This window comes from Desmodus rotundus, chromosome 7 (genome assembly GCF_022682495.2).
Source record: "Desmodus rotundus isolate HL8 chromosome 7, HLdesRot8A.1, whole genome shotgun sequence".
Taxonomy (NCBI): domain Eukaryota; kingdom Metazoa; phylum Chordata; class Mammalia; order Chiroptera; family Phyllostomidae; genus Desmodus; species Desmodus rotundus.
Window position 1 is genome coordinate 52,301,608 of NC_071393.1, and position 23,164 is coordinate 52,324,771.

At 39.3% G+C, this 23,164-nt stretch overlaps 1 protein-coding gene and 1 pseudogene across 3 annotated transcripts in view; one reads left to right on the forward strand and one right to left on the reverse strand.

The window, feature by feature from the left end:
- PRORP (protein only RNase P catalytic subunit) overlaps positions 1 to 23,164 on the reverse strand; it is a 154,042-nt gene that overhangs the window by 96,557 nt on the left and 34,321 nt on the right. The window lies entirely within an intron of this gene.
- Positions 8,776 to 11,361, forward strand: LOC112296523 (pleckstrin homology domain-containing family A member 3-like; annotated as a pseudogene).

The window sequence follows — 23,164 nt, forward strand, 5'->3', positions numbered from 1 at the left end:
CTTAGTACGACATTACATTCACCTCAGAAATAATGACAAACTAAGGTATTTCAGTATTACTGGTAAAATGGACATCTGTAAAAATCAGGAGTTAAACTAGATAACTTATAAAACCCCCTTCCGGGTCTGATATTGTATGTTAACAACACTTGGAAATCCCTTAAAATCACAGAATGGAAAAGGGTACACTTGAGATGGTTTGTTTCAAAGGTGAGTCACGGGAGCCTCTATGTAATCTCAGGACGTTTAAAAAAAAAAAACAAACCCTCAAAGATTATTCTCCTGATCCACGTCTTCTAATAGACAGCAAATTCCAAGATGTCAGGTTAGGTTTTCCCCTCCATTATTAAAGCTCCATTACTAAGTGTATAATTACTCTGGGATTCTTCATAATCCTTCCAGTGGGTCTCTAAAATGCACACTTTCAAATGACACAAATTTCTGTCACTAGAGTCAAAAGCCCCTGAATCATGCTGAAAAGGCATGACAGAGAAAGAGCTGACCTTCTGAGACAGCGAACTAACTTTGGCATAGGGCATCACAAATCTGCAAGCTCAGTTGTTTTAATGGAGGGTAAATTTAAACGAAAAACGATTATTTCTTTGTAGGGCTACTGCTGGGATTGTGCTTGATTACAGACTGGGTAATGATATGGCATAGGAAAATTCACCAATTCTTTGATAATTTTTTCTTGACTATTAATAAAAGAAGTTCTTAAAAAACAATTTTATTGAGATACAACTCAAATACCATTCAATTAACTTGTTTGAAGTGTACAATTCAGCTCACAGGTTTTGCAACATCGCCACAATCTATTTTTAGAACACTCTTGTCCCTCCTTAGCAGAACTTTATCCTCATTAGCAGCCGATCTCCCACCTACCACCCTACCATACAGCAACTACTAGTCTACTTTCTGTCTCTACAGATTTACCTATTCTGGACATTTCATATAAGCTGAGGAACACAAATGCATGGTTTTCTGTGGTTGACTTCTTTCACTCTGGACAATGTTTTTAAGGTTCAATCCATGTTGTAGCATAAATCAGACTTCATTCCTTTTTATTTTTATTTTTAATTAATTTATTTTTTAAAATAATATTCCATTGTATGGATATATCGCTTTTTATCCATATACCCATTTAAGGGCAGTTAGGTTATTTCCATTTTTTTGCTATTATGAATAGTTCTCCTATAAACATTTGTGTACTAGTTTTGCATGGATGTATAACTTCACAGAAATTGTAAATACTGCGACTTACAACACAGGTTGTTAATTTAAGTGCTTTACAGAGACCAGGCAGGTGACATAAATAAGATGGGCCAAGTCTAAGAAAACATAAGAAAACAGGCAAAATGATAAATAGTAAATGGCACAGTGTCATTTTCTAATATTTGACAGAAACAGGTGGAGACTGTGACAACTGGAGAATGTAGTTTCCCTTAAAATCGAAGCCACCCAGAGCTCAATCCAGCGAACTGTCACCACACAAAAATAAAGACCCGGGGCTAGCAGATTTGATTTTCAAGGAAAGTGAAAACTCTGGCATTCTGAAATATGTCATATGACTTTTTTATGAGAGTAAAACACAAAGAAGTTCCAACAACAACAAAAACACATGGGCTCGATTCTACCCTTAGGCCATCAGTTTGTAATACACGTACTTGGTCAGTCAACAGATGTTCATTACGCACCTGTTACGTGCAGCACTTGTTACGTGCCGAGTGACGTTCTAATTCCTAGGAACAAAACAGTTTAAACAAATGCCCTGCCCTCAAGGAATTTACATGTTAGTGGAGGAGACAAGCAAAACCAAGGCAACAAAATAGATAATTAATTTCAGAGAGAGAAAAGTGCCTTGAGGAAAAATTAAGCAGAGTAGATATTAGCAGCATTCTCCTGAACCCCTCTCCATTTTAGATGCGGTGAAAGGAAAAGGCCTTTCTAATGAGGTGACGTTTGAACAGACCTGAATGAAGTGAGGGAGCATACCCTTTGGGGGAAGGGTCTCCCAGGCAGAGGAAAGAACTGCCAGGGCCCTTACTAAACACCAAAGAGCTTCGCGTGGTTGAGGCGTTAGGCAACAACTAGGCAATCTGGAGGCTCAAAGAATAAGTATAAAGTCTTTATGGAAGTCAACTCTTGCTTATTACCACGATATGGGAAAGAGTAAAATATATGTAAAATTAATTCTAAAAGTTAATCAAGAGTTTTCAATTTGCTACCTTATTCAACTTCCTGTTGTTTTGTGGTTATTACTTAATCACAAATGAGTAGCAAAATGACCCAAAGATGTGCAGTAAGAAAGAGAAATAAAGAATGGCACAGCTATGTAACTACAGATGACACGTGAGCTCCAGAACAGAGGTGATCTGGCACCTGCCATCAAAGAGCTGGCTTCGCAATTCGAAGTCACTCTAACAACATACATGGCAGTAGAACTTGACTCTTGTATTTATTACTCCTCCTACATCATGGATGAGCAAGCAAACAGGTTAAGCAACTGATTTTTCTCAACAAATGATATGAAAAAAAGCCATTAAAACTTTTTTAACTTTTCCATTTAAGAGGTTAAAATGCTTAAATTTTTTTTGGAATGATGGTCCACATGTGTATGATAGTTTACTTCTGTTCTCAGACTTTGATACAAATCTCACCAAGAAATTCAAAACAGATCTCTCATTTACTTTATTTAGTTCATGTCCTATTCTAGAACAGAAACCAAGGAGAAATAGGAAGACTATAATAATGTACACTCAAAACTTCATGTCATAAAAGAAACAGTGATTTTTAACATGTTAATTATACTCAATGTACTGAAAAAAATCAGATACTACATATTTTCCAAAGCAAAGGGCTATTAAAACAACGGACATTCATCGTAGTGAATATGGAATAATAGGGGATTACCAGCTATTTTGGTTGGAAGCACTTCTTTTAACTTGGGAACAACAATAAAAAAATGCATCTCTTCATCTAATGGCCAAATTTGTGAGCCTTCTTCAAACCAGGGATCCAAATAATTCCTAAATAAAAAGAACACTAACATGACTGCCTTAATGTCGCCCAGGAAAAATAAAGTCACGTGTCTGGAAAATGTCACCGCAATCCAACAACTAATAATCTAAGAAAGATTATACTCATTTAATAGCAAGCTATGTTTTAGGAGATTTTTTTCATTTAGTAACTATGGTTATAATTACTATAGTGTACTATCCTATTTTAAAATACTTATAATCTTATCTAAGTTTCCTGATTCCAGTAAGATGAAAACAGACAAACAAAAAAACCTTCCTGATACAATTACCTAAAAAGGCTGTATGAAATACAACAAAAAGACTTAATGCGTGGCCGAACTTGCAAAAAAGAGAAAAATAAATCTCCAAGTGCCAGAGATGAATTCAGATCTGAAAATCAGAAGTAAAGAGGAAAAATGGGATGGTTATTAGCAAACAGACATTTGGCCTTTGGCACCCCCATGGGAACTGGAGAACTATCAAACCAGGGCCCAAATGAGGGGAGAAATTAGAAGTGAACTCCTGAATAAATGAGGAGCCTTTGCAAATAAGCACATTGATGTGTACTGTGCAAAACACAACATACCAGCTTCTCTAGTTCTTCTAGGGGTCTAAGTAGGAAAAAAAAAATTCCTTAAGAATGAGAAACTTCAGGTTTATGTCTTAAATGGGTTTGGAGTACAAATTTAGACAAACTGTGATACAAAATCATCACACTCCACCAAAAAATTACATAAAAACTGATTCTGGTCTAGTACTATCTCTTGGGCACTTGGCAGAAGCAAACACAAAACCTTTCTAGAGAGATACTATCAACAATTCAGGCATCAAAGGGATTCTCGTAGAAAGAACAAGCCCTTCTAAAATTGCACTCACCAATTTAAAATTACAAAACAAGAGTAAACAATCCATCATGTGTGACAGTCCTCTGCCACAACAGAAGGATTAGAGCCAAAAGAATTCAAGATAAAGGCTAAAAGAAAAATCAAGGAAACAATATAACGTAAGTCTGTAACAATAATTTAAATGGAAAAGAACAATCAGAACTGTAAGAAAAGACAGAGACCATGAAAAACTGAAGAGGAAAATCTGAAGAAGTTCTAAAATTAAAACTCTAAAATAAAAGTAAATGAATCGAGGGAAAATCCAAATGTCCAATATCTGGTGAATAAACAGACTGTGGTCCATTCATACACTGGGACACTACTCAGAAACAAACTACTGATACATGTAACAACACAAACTCAACAACATATTTCAAACTAAATCTAACATATTGTAAAAACAAATAACATCCTGTTAAATGAAAGAAGACAACAATTACAGATTATATGTTCTATTTACATGAATTTTTAAGTAAAGACAAAACTACAGAGCCAGAGATCAGTGGTTGCTGTAGCGAGCGACAGGAGCAGGGATGGACCTCCAAAGGGCATGATGAAACTTCTGGGGGTGACAGAAGCATTCTAAAGTTGAACTGTGGTAATGGTCACACAAGCGTATAACTTTACTCAAAATCATTGAACTAGACGCTTAAAATAGGTTAATTTTATGGCCTGTTAATTATTGAAACAATAGGGGAAATACCCCTAAATGAACGGGTAGAGAATAGACACATCTGAAGTGAGAAATAGTAAACTAGAGGACAGATCTGAGGAAGTTAACCAGATGCAGTTTGGGGAGACAGAGATGAAACGTGAGGGGGACAGTGAGAGACAAGGAGGGGAGTGGGAAAGGGCTCAGCAGGTCTAACAGTAATTACTATTAAGTCTAATAGCAATTTCAGGAGAAGCAATATTTGAAGATATATGGGCTGATAATTATTTGGAATTATTTCAAGATGTGAAACCTTAGAGTCAGGAAGCAAAGCAAATCCTAAGAAGGAAAAATAAATACGTTCATACATACACGCCGTGGTGAAGCAGCAGAAGTGAAGAAAAAAATCTTAAGAGCAACGAGGAGAATAGGGATATCGACAATGGAACAAAAATTGGACTGAAAGCAAACTTCTCAACTGCAACTAAAATAGAGGCCAGAAGACAATGAATACTATTTTCAAAGGGCCGAGGGAAAATACTAAAATTTATATAGTTAAACAATCATTCAAGTACACATTTTCAGACAAAGAATAAAATAGTTTACTACTCTTATCCTGTCACTGAAAGAAAGTTATTCGGGAAGATGGAAGTATGGGATTCAACGAGTGCGAGGGCTGGAGCTATACAGATCTGGGTATCACTGGCGTGCAGGTGGTGGAGAAAACCAAAGGAGCAGGCGAAAATGGACAGGGAGAGTGAGTAGAGAGGAGGAAAGAAGCCCTGGGAAACACCCAAAACTTACGGAATAGGCAGAGGACATACTTTGTTATTGTCTTCTTACCATAAAAGCACAAACTCAGTTTTATCTATTACGAGTGAGCAATGAGCTTTTAGGAGAGAAGAGCAAGAGATGCAAAGGGATATGGCAAAAATAAAATGTAAATGTAAGACAAAACAAAACACAACAGCAGAATTAAAATCTTCATTGGAAGTAATACACTAGAGACCATGGATTATTGTGAAATGCAGCACAAACTTTGACAAATTCTATTGGAACTCAGAGGGAAAGAACAAAAAGAGAATGTTATGAGAAAGAATGCTATAAAAGGCCAGAGAATACAGCTCCAACTTAAGCTTCACAGGGATGTTCCCAAAGAATAAATCAGAACAAAAAGATGAGAGCTAATCAGCAAAAACAGAAGAAAACAAACAAAATTTTTTAAAAAAGCACTTTCCTATGATAAAAACATCTAAGGGCTCATGAGATTCAGGGAAACAATGAAAAAATCCACACAGTCCCCTTCCCCTAGATATTTCATTGTGAACTTGAAGAAGAAAAATCCTGTGTACATACAGGCCAAATAATAATAACACAAAGACTTCTATGGTGTTTTCCATATGCCATGCAGATCACAAAAACATGGAAAAACAAAAATTCTCAGTGCTTCCACATATTAACTCTTATTCAATGGTATGAGGTAGATATGAGCATTCTCCCCACTTGGAGAGATTAGGAGACTAAAGTACAGAGAACTTAAGTAAATCACATAACTAGTAAGTGGTAGGTAGGCTTAGGATATGAGCCTAGAAATCTGTCACCTCATTGTCCCACTATAAACCAAGCTGGGAGCCCCAAAGCCAGATCACAACCGGACAACTATGTTTGAAGATGGTGGAGCAGTATTCAGAAGGACCTGGACCTCTTGACACGTCTTGTAACAGTTTTTCCTTCTTCCTGCACAGCAAATATTAATAAGTTGTTGCCTGCATTCTTAAGAAAGGCATGCCAATCAAGACTACTGCCCTTCCTTTTAGGGTAATTGTGAACAAAGAAATGCAAATGCCCTTCAGTAGTCCTTTTGTTGAGAAATCCTACTTGCTTTGATGTGGTCTCCTTAATTTATTTAGGAAAAGATATCCCTCATTCTTCTGCTTCCCTCCTCCCAAAAGCCTAATAAGGAGTATTGGGATTTTACCTGAGTAAAAGTCTAATTAGGTGTTTTTCAACTGCAGGTCACGAGCCATTTACTGGGTCAGGAAATCAATGTAATAGTTTGCAACCAGAACATTGGGGGAAAGTTAACAATTAAAATAGAGTGTAATACATATAGTAAAAGCATGTAATATTTTGTATGTAATTTTTTTTCAGTTATAAAATGTTATATAAAATTATTTTGTACTTGAGTCAAAAAGTATTTAAAAGCAGCCCTGGCTGGTGTGGCTCAGTGGATTGAGCACTGGCCTACAAACCAAAGGGTCACCGGTTTGATTCCCAGGCAGGACACATGCCCGGGTTGTGGGCCAGTTCCCCAGTAGGGGGCACGTGAGAGGCAATCACACAATGATGTTTCTTTCCCTCTCTTTCTCCTTCCCTTCCCCTCTTTCTAAAAATAAATAAATCAAATCTTAAAATGTTTAAAACCACTGGTAATGGGACTCTGCTATATGTACAAAATATTTGCCCAGGAACATTATTAATATATTTCATCAGATGTCTATAATATTTACCACTTGAAAGTTTATTAAGGGGCCAGAACCCCAGTTCTAAGGATTAGCCTTACCATATATTAAGACATATAATAAATCTATAATACATAATCAAAATTGTGTGATCATGTACAGAGATTAATGGATGTGAAAAAAAAGTTCAGAAACAGACCCCAGAATAAATGGTAATTTGATATATGCTAAAAGTGGCACCCAATGTGGTGCAGGAAAAGATGGTAATTAGCTGGGGGGGTGGAAATCAAGATGGAACTACATACCTCATTTAAATCAGAAAGTAATTCCAAATGAATAAAAAATGTAAAGGAAAAGTAGAAGGAAAAGGGAGGTTTGTGTGTGTGTGTGTGTGTGTGTTCGTTTTTAATAATCTTGTAATGCAAAAGACCTAAGTATGAAACCCAGGGGCCATAAGAAAAATGTTTGATAGATTTGCCTATTTAAAAACGTGCACAGAGGAGGCTAGGAGAGGGCAAAAGTGCAACTTTCTTCAGTCCTCCCAAATCCTGGTTTACCCGACACCAGCCGCCTCCACCATGCCCCCAAAGTTTGACCTCAACAAGATCAAAGTCATATACCTGAGGTGCACCAGGGAGGAAGTCAGTGCCACATCTGCCCTCACCCCCAAGGTCAGCCCCCTGGATCTGTCTCCAAAAGGGATTGGTGATGATGTTGACAAAGCAACTGGTGATTGGCAAGTTCTGAGGATGACAGTGAAACTGACCATTCAGAACAGACAGGCTCAGGTTGAGGTACTGGCTTCTGCCTCTGCTCTGATCATCACAGCCCTCAAAGAACCACCAGGAGGAAGAAGCAAAACAAAACAAAACAAAAACACAAAACAAAACAAAACAAAAAACCATTAAGCACAGTGGAAATATCACTTTCGATGAGACTGTCAACACTGCCCAAAGAATGCAGCACCGATCTCCAGCTAGAGAACTCTCTGGAACCAGTAAAGAGATCCTGGGACAGCCCAGTCTGTGGGCTGCAGTGTGGATGGCTGCCACCCTCACGACATCACAGATGACAACAGTGGTGCAGTGGAATGCCTGGCTATTTAAGAACTACAAAGGAAAACATTTCAATAAAAGATCATTTGAAAACCAAAAAACAGTGTACAGGAAAAAAAAATCATACTTAAAAAAAGGCCTCAAAAAAATTGTAATCCAAATCATACTTTTTCAAATAAAGAGCTCCTACAAATCAACAACAACAAAACCCCCAATAACTTAGGCAAATAAAAAAATGGGCAAGACAGACGCAAGCAGTTCGCCAAAAAGAAATTGGTTTTAGACCTATGAAAAGATACTTGGCTTACTCATTAAGAAAAATAAGAAAACAAACAGGAAGTCCAGGAGGAAGGCAGGCAGACAAGGAGGGGGTCCTGGGGCGGAAGTGAGCAGCAGGAGCGCATAAACGCACGAGGGAGGACAGCTGCAGCCACAGTTAAATTTTTTTGGTTGTCTCTGTCGCTGCTGCCGCTGCTGCTGCCACTACCACCGAGGTTCGCCCCAGGATGTCTCGGCCTGCACCTTGTGGTCCCCAAGCTCCACGCAGTGGCAGCAGCCCACATACAGGCAGCAGACACAGGCTGAGGAGGCTTGGTGCTGGCTGGGGCTGGCCGCGCAAGGGCCCGGGGGTGGGGTGGGGGCCAGGTGCAGCTGTCCAGGCTCCGATCTTACCCCATCACAGTGGCCAGCACCAGGCTCCGAAGCATGGAAGGGGTGGTTCTGCACAAGTGGTTCACCTATCTCGCAGGTTGGAAGCCTCGTTGGTTTGTTTTAGATAATGGAATCCTGTCCCACTATGATTCACAACACGATGTTGACAAAGACAGTAAAGTAAGCACAAAGTTGGTAGTTTGTGAAATTGAAGTTCATTCAGCATACAAGACAAGAATGGGATTAATCACTCCGGGAGAGTAGCATTTCTAGATGAAGGCAGTGGCTGCAGCTGAAAGACAGAGGTAACTACTGCTCTGGGGAGCTCTAAAGACCGTTTGACACTAGGGCTGAAAAAGAAAAAGAAGTAAGTGAAACTAGTGAATCTTTGAAACCAAAATGTCTGAACTTCACCTCTACTGTGACCTTTATTTTTATTTTTTATTAAAAAAACCACCTCCCTTTCTTTAATTGGTCAGAGTCGGTAGGACTTTGTTACAAAACTGGTACTACGGAATGTGAGGGGAGGGGTCCACTCTGTCAGATGTCAGCGCTAGGGCCCGAGGCCCTTCTTCTTGGCAATGACAAAGGGCTTTTCCACCTTGACCTTGCCAGTCTACAATGATCACATCCTTCAGGGCTTGTCCTGACCATCCGCCTTGGTGCTCTCCACCTTCCGTACCACCTTCGTGTCCTCTAGAACTTGGCCAAACACTACGTGCTCGCCACCCAGCCAGGCTGTGTTGACCATTGTGATAAAGAATTGGGGACCACTGGTGTCTTTGCCGGCACTGGCCATGCTCACCCAGCTGGGCCCATAGTGTTTTAGGTTGAAGTTCTCGTCGGGGAAGTGTTCACAGTAGATGCTCTTACCTCCAGTGCCATCTCCCCCAGTGAAGCCTCACCCCTGGATCATTAAGTCCTTGATCACATGATGGAATCTGCTGTTTTTGTAGACAAATCCTCTCTCTCCTCTAGCTAAGGCCAAAAAATTATCCGGTTTTTATAACAGTCTTTCCAAAGAGACCTATGACCACCTGGCCTCTATCTTCATCTCCATCGCAGGTCAAAGCACACCTTTGACGGTGACTTTGGGCCCCTTCTTCTTCTCATCGGCTGTAGAGCATCCTGGCAACAGCAGGAACAGAGCCCACAATCAGGGCAGTGGCGAAGAGAACCTTCATGGTCGGTTCCTAAAGGCGCAGCATCTACCAGGAGAAGCAAGTTCTACTGTGACCTTTAATACAGCAACCAAGTTCATACCATTCAAGAATTTGTTCACCATGATGAGAATCACTCACCTCCCAGCAGACAGAACATGATTGAAGCCTCTTTGCTACTTAGTGCCACAAGTAATATGTTCATGACAACACTTGAGGAATGTGTGAATATAGCAAATGCCAAGTTTGAACCTGAAATGTTTCAGCTGTCCCATATGGATCCCTTAGTTTCTCCTGTGTCACCTTCTCTTGTTCAAACGCTGAAGCGTTTTGTCAGTCACTCTGGTTCTTGCAGTTCAGAGAGGAGCAGAGATTGTAAGAAAACCAGTGTCTACACCTCACCGACTGGGTCAGTGACACCCAAGAACCCACTCAGATACAGATTCTTGTAATGATAATCTTTTTAAAGACTCAGATGGGCCTTCTCACTGTTCAAGAAACACCTTGCCCTGCCAGCGTGGCTCAGTTGGTTGGAGGATCCCCCTTATCAGTGGAAATATTGCAGGTTCGATTCCCAGTAGGGGCACATGTCTGGGTTGCCTGTTTGATCCCGTCTGGGTGCCTAGGGAGGCAACCAATGGATGCTTCTTTCTCCTATCGACGTTTCTCTCTCTCCGTTCCTTCCTCTCTCTCTAAGAGCAATGAAAAAAATGTCCCCAGGTGAAGGTGAAAAAGAGACATGTACACTTAACGGAGATTTGGCATCAGCAACCATTCCTGAAAAAAGCAGACTTATGCCACCCCCCTCCACAAAAAAATATGAATTGGAAGATCCTCTTTCATCCTCCTCTTCCTGAGGAAACAGAAGTGTCCAACTTCCTCTAAGTATTGCTATGCAAAAGCTGCTGTAATTAAAACTATGTTATAGGGAGTAGTTTTTTCCCTAGGATTTCTCTGCACTTTGTAAAGTATTGTAAAGCAAACAAAAATCCACGTACCTTTGAAGTGTATTTTTTCTTTATTTAGTTTACTTACAAGAGTAATTTTCCTAATAACTTCATGGTATGAATGTGAAGCATCCTTTTTTTTTTTCTTTTTAAACAAATGATGGTGCAATATTTTGACATCCGTAAGGAAAAATGTAGGTATTTTTCTAAAAAACTGTGAGGGACTGACAGCTTAGTCAGTGGATTGTAGCTTATAAACATGAGATCTTATAAACATAAGGTTTCAGCCTGAGAGAACTGTGATATATGCAACTTTTGCCATGGGCCAGATGGTCACTTTACCCCCGCTGAAAATGAGTTACGATAGCAGCTTGATGGTGATTATACTGTATTCCTTTAAGCAAAAGGAAACATTTAATATTCTAAATATTTTTAGCCCAAACACCAAGACATTGAGGATGTTTTACAAATCAGGCCGTGCAGTCCTTCATATGCAGACACTACAGATTTGTCGATACCAAATGTTGGGTTAAAGTATTCAATTTTAATTTATTTATTTCTCTGTTACATAAAAATGACCTGCCAAATTTAAGATGTGTATACGTTGTTATTTACACTGTTCTAGAAAAGCAGTTAATGTAGTGACTTTACTCACTTCCACTAGAAAAATGACTTTCCTTGGGGGAGAAAAAAAAGAAAAATGTAAATTAACCCTATAATGAGATTCCATTTTTTACTTCAGATAGGCAAAGATCAAAATGTTTGATGACACACTGGAACACAAGATTTCTCATACTTTGCTGATCGGTGTATATGAATACTGATAGAATTTCCATGAAGGCCAAGCAAAATCGATACATCTCTGATGCCCTAACAATTCAATTTGCAGGGGTCTACTTTACTGCTCTCTCAGAATATATGAGACATTACAAATGTATACGATGATTCACTGTGGCATTTTTGTAACAGTAAAAGACTTAAAGCAACCTAAATATCCATTAATAGAAGACTGAACAAATAAATTTTGGTCATTCTACACAATGGAAAATTATACAGCTAGAAAGAGAAAAGAGAGAGAAAGAAGAAGAGGAGTGGGGAAGAAGAAGGCAGAAGATAATCTATTTTTGTCTTGAAATACAAATATCAACTATACAAAGGACTGAAATTGTTTCACTAAAGAATTCTCAACCTAGGATAATGAGTTAAAGGCACATGTTCTCTAGCAGCTAGGTATGTTTCCAAGTAGGTTTTTCATACTAAATACTCAGAACGGAATTTACTCACAAGTATAAAATTGTTTCTTAAATCTTGCCTGGGTTAGGGAAAAGGAGATCTTTAGAATTAGAATTAATTTTATTTTAAATTAAACTTCTAGACAGAAAAAAAGCTATATTCTTTTTAATCCCACTCTCCTTTCCTATCATCCTGACAGACCTACAGAGAGTAGCTAAGAGAAAGGCAGAAAGACATATTTTTCATTGCAGAATCTTGCTCCTAAATTAAGAAGAAACAAATCAGGAAAGGAAAGGCAATAACATGGCTTGGATCCTGCACCTCGGAGATGCTGCTAACCACTTTTTTTTTTTAAATTCTGCTTTCAGTTCAAGTTCATCTCCACTTACACACCCTGGAAATCCCCTCTGCTTTACAACCAACCAGGAACTGGCTCTAAAGCACCAACACAGTACCTAACTTCCCTTCCTTCTTTGGACACACAGAATATATCTAAGTCCTTCCACTGGGTGATCCCCCAAAAAACAAAATAAAAATATTGCACCGATAAAACTCACTGGAAAACTTTTAAAAAAGAAATCAGAAAGTAAATACTTATTTTTCATATAGAGGAGAAAAAGTCTTGAAGAAAAATTTAGCACTATATACATATATATAGATGGAACCTAACTAAAAACCCTCAAAAAGAATTCCTAGAGAAAAGCAATTACAAGAGGGCTGCCCAAGGCTCTTTTTAAGAATCTTGATAAATTTTTCATTGTTTACCCTCAAAGAGTGACCAAACTCACAATGTTTAACAAAAAGTTTGGATACCATATTATTATTATCCTCCTCAGGCACAAGCACAGCACTCGGAAGGGCTGTGAGGACCCTACAGGAGCCTGGACTGGCCATCAGCCCATCCGGGTTTGCACCTTCTCTGCTGGACCATCCATTAGCTTATATGACTTTGATCAAGTTACCTCACTTTTCAGGGCCTCAGGTTCCTGAGAAATGAAGTGCGGCTACTTACTTCAAAGGAGTATTGCAAGGATTCAATACAATTAAATGATTTGACTACAAAAGTCTTTATATGTGTTTTAGGTAAGTAGCAATAATGGTGCAAGTTTCACCAACAGTCTGTCACCATTTAAAACTTTTTGGGTTTTAAAATAGATACCAGCAAAATAACTTTCCCTGCTTCCTGTTCCTGACTCAGAAATGGGATCTTGTCCTCATATGTGGTAAGGTAGATGGATCCCTGTAAGTACCGATAAGCTAACTGCCTCCATATGCATTCCCAAGTCGTTCTGATTTAGGGGCCAAAGAGACCGCCCCCTTCAGGAGGACTAGATTGAGAGGAAACCCATCGCCCTTGCAGTACGCACACACAGATGACTCATAAATCAAGTGCTCTGCTGCGGACTGCCTGCAGTACATCCTTGTAGTTACCTTACGTTTATACTGTGCATACATCTCCCGATGCTATCCTTAAAACAACCCTGTGAGAAAACTGAGATGCAGAGGGAAAAAAGATCAAGTTAAAAATAACCTCTATTTCCAACTCCTACTTAACTCATCACTTCATGGAGCTGAATGAGCTATTTGTTTATAAAGCAGAAGAAACCATTTATCAGTTGTATCATCAAAATTTACAACTTTCTCATTACAATGAAGCAGAATTTAATATCATCTATGCTTAATTTTATTGCTGATTAAAAAAGGAAATAGTTTGGGTTATCTTTTTTCCTCTCTTAATGAAAAAAATTGAAGAACAGAAAAGGGAGAACAGAGCAGAAAAACATCTTAATTCCTGGAATTTCTAGTGCCTAAGATAAGCGATACTAAATCTGACTAAGGATAAGTAAGCATAAATAAATCTTTGTACATCACAGTATAAGAAAGTAGCCTATGGAAGCTGTCCAGGTGGAGGGCAAAAAGAGAATGGAAGTGACTTTACTCAGAAAAATATCAAACAGTGAAAGAGCCAAACAGTACGCAGGAGAGGCAAGAATACTGAGGTAGAAACCTTGGGGATATCCCGGGATCAGTCATTAGCTCAAATGACGTGTCTCGTACATCTCATCAGTGATTTTCCCTCCCTTGTCTACCTTATACAAATATTGAGTAACTGAAGAACAACGCACAACTGGAAGGTGAGTCATTCCACCAGTAATCAGTGAGACTAAGGGAAATTCTATTTTCCTGTAAACTTTAACACAGTTTGCATCTGTTTTATCACTCCTGCTAGCTCTTACTGCTAATCCATGTCAGCACACCTGTTCTTCTGCTGCCATGAATGAAGTAAGTAATAGCAAACTAAGTGTTAAGCACTCTCCCACCCCCTAAAAACATGTATCAGACTCATAAGGTGGTAGAATTACTAGTAAGTATAAACAGCATCTGTAACTGAATCTAAAGATCTGGGGTTTGAATCCAACCTTCATGACTTAAACTCTGTGACTTTGGCAAGTTACTGAATTTCTCTGAGCCTCAGTTTCCTCATCTGTAAAGTACATAAAATACTCCTTCCTTCAAAGTGATTGTAAAGATTAAACAATATAATTAAATAAAGGGTAGCTATACATTAAAAATGTAAAATTCAATGGTAATGTATAAATAAAGATATTTATTGCACACCTACTGGATGCCAAGCATTGTGGAGAACACAAAGAGGAGGCCTTGTCCCTGAACCAGTTTATAATGTGGCTGAAGAGACAAAAGATACTGATGTGAAAAACCAAGCACTAAAACAAGAACACGTGGTATGGGATAACAGCCAAGTATGTGCCAGGGTTAATAAATGCTACAAGTTCAAAGAAAGAAAATAAAAACACAGGTCCTGGCGGGGTAGCTCAGTCAGCTAGAGCACGGTTCCAATACGCCAGAGTTGTGGATTTGATCCCAGTCAGGGCACAGACGAGAATCAACCAGTGAATGCATAAAAATGTGGAACAACAAACCCATGTTTCTCTCTCTCTTTTTAAAGATTTTATTTATTTTTAGAGAGAGGGGAAGGGAGGGAGAAAGAGAGGGAGAGAAACATCCATGTGTGGTTGCCTCTTGAGCGCCCCCTACCAGGGACCTGGCCTGCAACCCAGGCATGTGCCCTGACTGAGAACTAAGCATTTGGTTTGCTGTCTGGAGCTCAATCCACTGAGCCACACCAGCCAGGGCTCATGTTTCTTTCTTCCTCTCTTTCCCTTCCTCTCTCTCTCTAAAATCAATAAATAACATTTTTTTAATAAAGATAAACACACTATAGAAGTTAGGAAAGACTTTGTGACAGAAAAGGGACTTGACACCAAATTCAACAGCCTAGAAGAAATGGGTAAGTTCCTAGAAATATATAACCTCCCTAGACCAAATCACGAAGAATTGAAAAATCTAAATAGACCAATAAGCAGTAAGGAAATTGAAACAACCACTAAAAGCCTCCCAAAATATAAAAGTCCTGGACCAGATAGCTTCACTAAGTGAATTCTACCAAACATTCAAACAACATTTGATACCTATCCTTCTCACACACTTTCAAAAAATTGAAGAGGCAATACTTCCTAACATATTTTATAGAGCCAACATAATCCTGATACCAAAACCTGGCAAGGATAACAGAAAAAGAGAAAAACACAGGCCAATATCTTTGATGAATACAGGTGCAAAAACCTGAAACAAAATACTAGCAAACTGAATACAACAATACGTTAAAAAAAATAATACATCATTATCAAGTGGGGTTCATTCCAAGGGCACAAGGATGGTTCAACATATGCAAATTGTTCAATGTAATATGCCACATTAACAAAACAAAGCATAAAAATCATATAATCTTATCAACAGATGCAGAAAAAGCATTGGACAAGATACAACATCTTGTTATGATTAAAACACTCAATAAAGTAGGTATAGAAGGAAAGTAACTCAACATAATAGAGGCCATATATGACAAACCCTCAGCCAATATCATACTCAGCGGTGGAAAACTGGAAGCTTTTCCTCTACAGTCAGGAACAAGACAAGGATGCCTGCTCTCACCACTCCTATTCAACATAGTTCTGAAAGTCCTAGCCAGAGCTATCAGGCAAAAAGAAGAAATAAAAAGGCATCAACCTGAGAAGGAAGAAGTAAAAGTGTCACTTTTTGCAGATGACATGATTCTGTATATAGAAAACCCTAAAAACTCCACAAAAATACTATTAGAAACAACAAATACAGTGAAGTTGAAGAATACAAAATCAATGTACAAAAATCCACTGCCTTCCAATATACTAACAGTGAAACTTTAGAAAAAATGAAAAAAAGTTTCTTTAGCAATTGCAACAAAAAGAATATCTAGGAATAAAATTAACAAAAGGACGTGATTCATGGATTTTAAGAACCATCATAGTTAAAATGGCCATATTACCCAAAGCACTATACAGATTTAATTCAATCCCCATTAAAATCCCAATGTCATTTTTTGAAGAAATAGAACAAAAATCATCAGATTTGTATGGAACCATGAAAGACCCTGAATAGCCAAACAATCCTGAGAAAAAAAGAAGGAAGCCAGAGGTATCACACTATCTGACTTCACATTATACTGCAGAGCTATGACAATCGGCGCGGTATCAGCAGAAGAACAGACACACAGACCAGTGGAACAGCATCGAGAGCCCAGAAATAAAACCACATGTATATGGGCAAATAACTTTTGACAAAGGAGCCAAAAACACACAATGGAGAAAAGAAAACCTTTTAAATAAATGGTGCTGGGAAAATTGGAAAGCCACATGCAAATGATTAAAACTAGATTAGTTTGTCCCAATGTACAAAAATTAATCCAAAATGGATCAAAGACCTAAATATAAGATTCGAAGCAGTAAATTACACAGAAGAAAACATAGGTACTAAAATTATGAGCCTTGGTTGTGGAGAACATTTTATGAATTTGACCCCAAAGGCAAGGGAAGTAAAGGCAAAAATAAATGAATGGGACTAGATCAAACTAAAAACCTTCTTCACAGCAAATGAAACCAACAACAAAACAAAAAGGCAAACAACCTAATGGAAGATGGGTATTTGCAAACAAGAGCTCCAACAAGGAGCTAACATTCAAAACATATAAAGAACTCATACAACTCAACACCAAACAAATAATTCAATTAAAAAATGGGCAGAGGCCCTGGCCAGGGTGGCTCAGTTGGTTGGAGCCTTGCCCTGTGGCCAAAAGGTGGCAGGTTCAATTCCCAGTCAGGGCACCTGCCTGGGTTGCAGGTTTGATCCCTGGTCCAGGTGCTTAGGGAGGCAGCTGATCAATGTTTCTCTCTCACATTGGGATTCTCTCTCTCCCTCTTCTCTCTCTAGAGGCAATGAACAAATATCCTTGGGTAAGGATGAAGAAAAAATGGGCAGAGGACCTGAACACACACCTCTCCCAAGAACGGCCAACAGATAGATGAAAAGATGTTCAATCTCACTAGCTATTAATACAAATCAAAACTTCAATGAGATACTACAACACACTTGTTAGAATGGCTATTATCAACAAGACAAGTGTTGGGTTGGCCAAACAGTAAGTATGGTTTTTCTGTAAAATAAGATACATTTTTCGTTTTTACCAATAACTTTATTGATTTTGATATTTTGAGAATGTCAGTAATCTCCCACATGGTATAATGCTGATTGTTCTCAATGTCTCAATTTGATCACTAGCAACTTCAACTGGTCTACCTGACCATGGAGCATAGTCCAGTGAGAAATCTCTAGCACAAAACTTTGCAAACCATTTTTGACACATTTGACCAGTCACAGCACCTTCTCCATACACTGCACAAATCTTTTTTTGCATCTCAGTTGTGTTTTTATCTTTCTTGAAATAATAAAGCATAATATACCAAAAATGTTACATATTTTCTTCCATCTTCAATATTAAAATGGCTACCAAAAATTCACCAATTTTTATAAGTTCTTTTTTAATGCACACTGATGTGACAGCTGTCACGATACAATCTAACGAAATTGTTTCAAATGAAGTTAAAGACAACTAGGTGCTACTAGAGCCATCTTACGGAAAAAACCAAATGAACTTTTTGGCCAACTAAATAATAAGTGTTGGAGAGGTTGTGGAGAAAAGGGAACCCTCATTAACCAGTGGTGGAAATATAAACTAGTACAGCCACTACAGAAACCAGTCTGGCCATTCCTCAAAAAATTAAGAATAGGGTTACCATGTGACCCAGCAATCCCTCTCCTGGGTATCTACCCGAAAAACTTGAAAATATTTACCGTATTTTGTCATGTATAATGCATTCCCATGTACACTGCACACCCATGTTTTGGGCCCAAACTCTGAGGGGAAAAAAATCTTTTGTTTTATTTTTTAAAATTCAATTATTTATTTATTTATATTTAGAAACAAAACCAATTATCATATTCCAGGGTATTATTTTGCATATGGATATCATTATTGCTTTCTAGAGTTACATTTCTAATGCATAAGCATGAATAAAAGAATTAAAAACATGTATATAGATACAGAATTAGTACTACCCATGTGTAATGTGCATCCTTATTTTTCTCTCAAAAATTTGGACAAAAAAGTGTGCATTATACATGGCAAAATATGGGATTCACAAAGACATATGCACCCCTCTGTTCACTGCAGCATTATTCACAGTGGCCAACACATGGAGACAACCAAAGTGTGCTTCGATAGACGACGGGATAAAGATGTGGTACATGTACACTATGGAATACTCCTCAGCCATGAGAAAAGATGGAACACTGCCACTTGTGACAACGTGGGTGGACCTTGAGATTATTGTGCTAAGCGAAATAAGTCAATCAGAAAAAGCTAAGAACCATATGATTTCACTCATACATGGGATGTGAAACTGAAACTCAGACAGAGACAACAGTATGGTGGCCACCAGAAGGAAAGGGGTTGGGGGGTAGTGAGGTCTACAGACAAATATATGAAGATGGAAGACGGTTTGACTTTTGGTGGTAGACACACATACAGTATGCAGATGACATATAGTAGAAATGTACACTTGAAACCTATATGATCCTACTAACCAATGTCACCCCAGTAAATCTAACTTAAAAAATAAAAATAAAATGTCACAAAAGGAAAAAGAAAAGGGACTTGAGAAAGCCTTGGAGAAAAACAGGATTTGGAGACAGGAGTACAGTTCAGATGGGGGAAAGCAGTCCAGATACAGTGAGGAGCCAGCTTTAGCTGAAGCAGATGTTTGTAGGGGAGCGTACTAAAAGATGAGGCTTGAAAAGTAGGCTGTAGAGAAACTGTGAAGGAGTTACTTTCAGGGTAGGAATGGGAAACTGCAGGATTTGGACCAAGGGAATAACGTGATTAAATCAGTGTTTTGAAAAGATTGAGCTGGCAACACTGTGAGGAAAAAAAATGGAAGAAGAGTACAGACACAAGAAAACCAGTTAGGAGGTAACACAGAAGTTGAGACTGAGGTGCTAAAGACCTAGACAAGGTGGAAGTGGCAGAAACAGCAGAGGAAGAATTGAGAAATGCTACACAATGGATTAGTGACTGATAGGATACAACGGTTAAAGATAAGACAGGAGTCAAAATCAGTTTTAATTTCTCCAATCTGGGTGTCAAAGAGGAGAATCACAAAAGAAAATTAAATGATATGGGATCAGAAGCTAAAATTTTACTTGACACACTGAATTTGAGTTCAAAATGGTGTATTCACATAGAAATGTCTCACAAGCAATTGGTCACGTTGATGAGGCATTTACAAGAGTAACCAGGATTAAAGAAACCAATTTGGGAGTCACTTGGACAAGACAGAACTAAAGCTAAGGGGAAAATTCCATCAGGAACAGGGCTCTAGGGCTTCTTCCAAGAGAAAAATACATGTCCCCATTGTAGGGAAATGGGTTTTCTCCTCTAGTGAGAAGAGCGCATTGAGTCCAAGAAAGCCCAGTATTCATAAAAGTCCTCTTAAAGGAGGCATGCAGATTGTGGTGTAAGTCTTCGTGAACAGTGGTGTCAGCCTAGGTACAAAAGGGCTGTGATGCAAGGTGAATTAAGATAAGGAGATCCTACCTTGGGTGGACACTGTCACTGGCTGCTCAGGCCCATGTAGGGACTCTAGGGGCTTAGGAAAACTGTGCCGAAATACACTGCTCCTGCTTCTGCTCTGGTCATTTTCTAATACATTTTGGTGTCCTCAGCTTTCTGTACTGGGAATTTAATCTAATTTTACATGTGATGTCTACTTACTGGTCTACAATGCCCCTAAAAGGCTGTACACATATTTACACAAAAATTCACTGAAACTTCTGGGGGTTCGGAATCTAATGGAACAAAATCTGAAAACTAGCAGAGTTAATCACCAAACAAGGAAAAGAATTACGGTCCTTTCCTCAAATCCATTATCATTCCTTTACTTATGTAAATATTCTACTTTGAAAGTTTTACTCTAACACAATAATGATAAATTAAAAGATTTAAATGATAATTTAGCCCTGGCTGGCGTAGAGCAGTGGATTGCAAACCAAAGGGTGGCTGGTTCAATTCCCAGTCTTGGGCACATGCCTGGGTTGCAGGCCAGATCCCCAGTGGGGAGAACGTGAGAGGCAACTACACACTGATGTTTCTCCCTAGCTCTTTCTCCTTCCCTTCCCCTCTCTCTAAAAAATAAATAAATAAAATCTTTTAAAATAAATAAATACTAATTTAGCTTCACTGGTGACAGGGACAATGAATGCTGTGCTTTGGATCTGATCATTCAGCTCTGCTAGTTCTGGAAGTGATTTTTCAGGTTATTTTGGTACTTAATAATCAGTACAAATATCAAATCATTATGTGCAGACCTTAAACTAACACATTGTTATAGGGCAATTATATCTCAATAAAATTTGAAAATTAGTGCTTAAATCAGACATGTCGGTAACTCAATCCATAAACATTCCACTCTTTCAACTATAATTCTGCAAAAGAAAAGACAGTATCCTAAGTGCAGGAAATCACATTTTACTTCCCCGCAGCTGCTTCAGAGCTGAGGAGAACGTTACAACAAAGGGGAAATGTGCCTGGAGATCTTAAAACAAATGGAAATCCCCTTACTCCATATCTCCCAATTAGCACTGCTGAGGACGAAAGCTCTCAGGTTCCATTTCTCTTCATGGAAGTCCTAACCACACCACAATTAATCTGCAGTTGCCACCTGCACTAATGGTAGTGATAGAAGCACACCGGAACATTCCAGATCACCACTTTAGCTACAGTTTTCATTACATAGTGGGGCTTTCTATTTTAAACTCCAAAACTAATTTAATATCCCTTTTGCAAAGGAAAAGCAATGCAGTTCAGTAGAAAATCTCTCTCCAGCTCGATCTAAATTTTACCTTTCAACACTTCTGGCCAAGATGGAGGCGTAGGTAGACACACTGTGCCTCCTCGCACAACCAAAAGAAGGACAACAACAAATTTAAAAACAAAAAACAACCAGAACTGACAGAAAATCAAACTGCATGGAAGTCCAACAACCAAGGAGATAAAGAAGAAATATTCATCCAGACTGGTAGGAGGGGCGGAGACAGGCAGCCGGGCAGAGAGGACTCAAGACAATGTGGCTGGAGGTCCAGGATGGGCAAGGAGGCGGCTGGCAGACCTGGCGAGGTGGTGGATTGCGGACTGGTCCCACATTTGCGTGCAGATAAACCAGAAGGAACTGCAGAGCAAGAGAGACCCACAACCCAGGGTCCCAGCGCTAGGAAGTAAAGCCTCAAACCTCTGATTAAAAACACCTGTGGGGGTTGAGGCAGCAGCGGCAGAAACTCCGAGCCTCATATGAGAGTTCCTTGGAGAGACCCACAGGGTCCTAGAACGTACACAAGCCCACCCACCTGGGGAATCAACACCAGAAGGGCCCAATTTGATTGTGGGTAGCAGGGAGAAGTGACTGGTAACCGGCACAGAGCGGAGCAAGTGGCATTGTTCCCTCTGGGACCCCTCCACTACAAACAGTGTCACAATATAGCGACATGGGTTGCCCCAACCTGGTGAACACCTAAGGCTCCACCCCTTACTACGTAACAGGGGCACCAAGACAAAAAAAAATGGCCCAAATGAAAGAACATGCCTTGGCCTGCGAGGCAGTCAACGGGGTCCGCTGATATACCTGCAACGGATGAAAAGGGATGGGACAGGAGGCGCGAAAGAACGGCAGCAAGACAAAGGATTCTGATCAAGCTGCAAATTTATTTCAAAATGGAGGGAGTTATATAGAGGAGGGCAGTAGAGGAAGTGCAGTGGATAGGTGGCTTCAAAGCGTGCTCTAGCCTGCGATTGGCCGGGGGGTGCATGGCGGGCGCGTGATCAAGGCACTGATTGGTGTGCCAGCTGCATGTCCGGGGGGGGTTTCTATGGCTCCTGACCGCAGCATCCTGTTATTTGGGCGCAACCTTCAGGTCTGATTGTATCAGCCTGTTTCAGGCTTATCCCAGCCCCCAACAAGAACAGATCAAAGCTCCAGAAAAAAATACAACTAAGCAACGAAAAGATAGCTAGTTCAAAACACTGGTAATCAGGATGCTCACAGCAATGGTTGAATATGGTTCCAAATTAAGAGGAAAAAAATGAAGGCTATGCTAAGTGAAATAAAGGTAAATGTACAGGGAACCAACAGTGAAGGGAAGGAAATTGGGACTCAAATCAATGGTGTGGACCAGAAGGAAGAAAGAAACATTCAACCAGAACAGAATGAAGAGACAAGAATTCAAAAAAATGAGGAGAGGCTTAGGAACCTCCAAGACATCTTTAAACGTTCCAACATCCAAATTATAGGGGTGCCAGAAGGAGAAGAGGAAGAACAAAAAATTGAAAACTTATTTGAACAAATAATGAAGGAGAACTTCCCCAATTTGGCAAAGGAAATAGACCTCCAGGAAGTCCAGGAAGCTCAGAGAGTCCCAAAGAAGCTGGACCCAAGGAGGAACACACCAAGGCACATCATAATTACATTAGCCAAGATGAAACAGAAGGAGAGAATCTTAGAAGCAGCAAGAGAAAAGAACACAGTTACCTACAAAGGAGTTCCCATAAGACTGCCAGATGGTTTCTCAAAAGAAACCTTACAGGCGAGAAGGGGCTGGAAA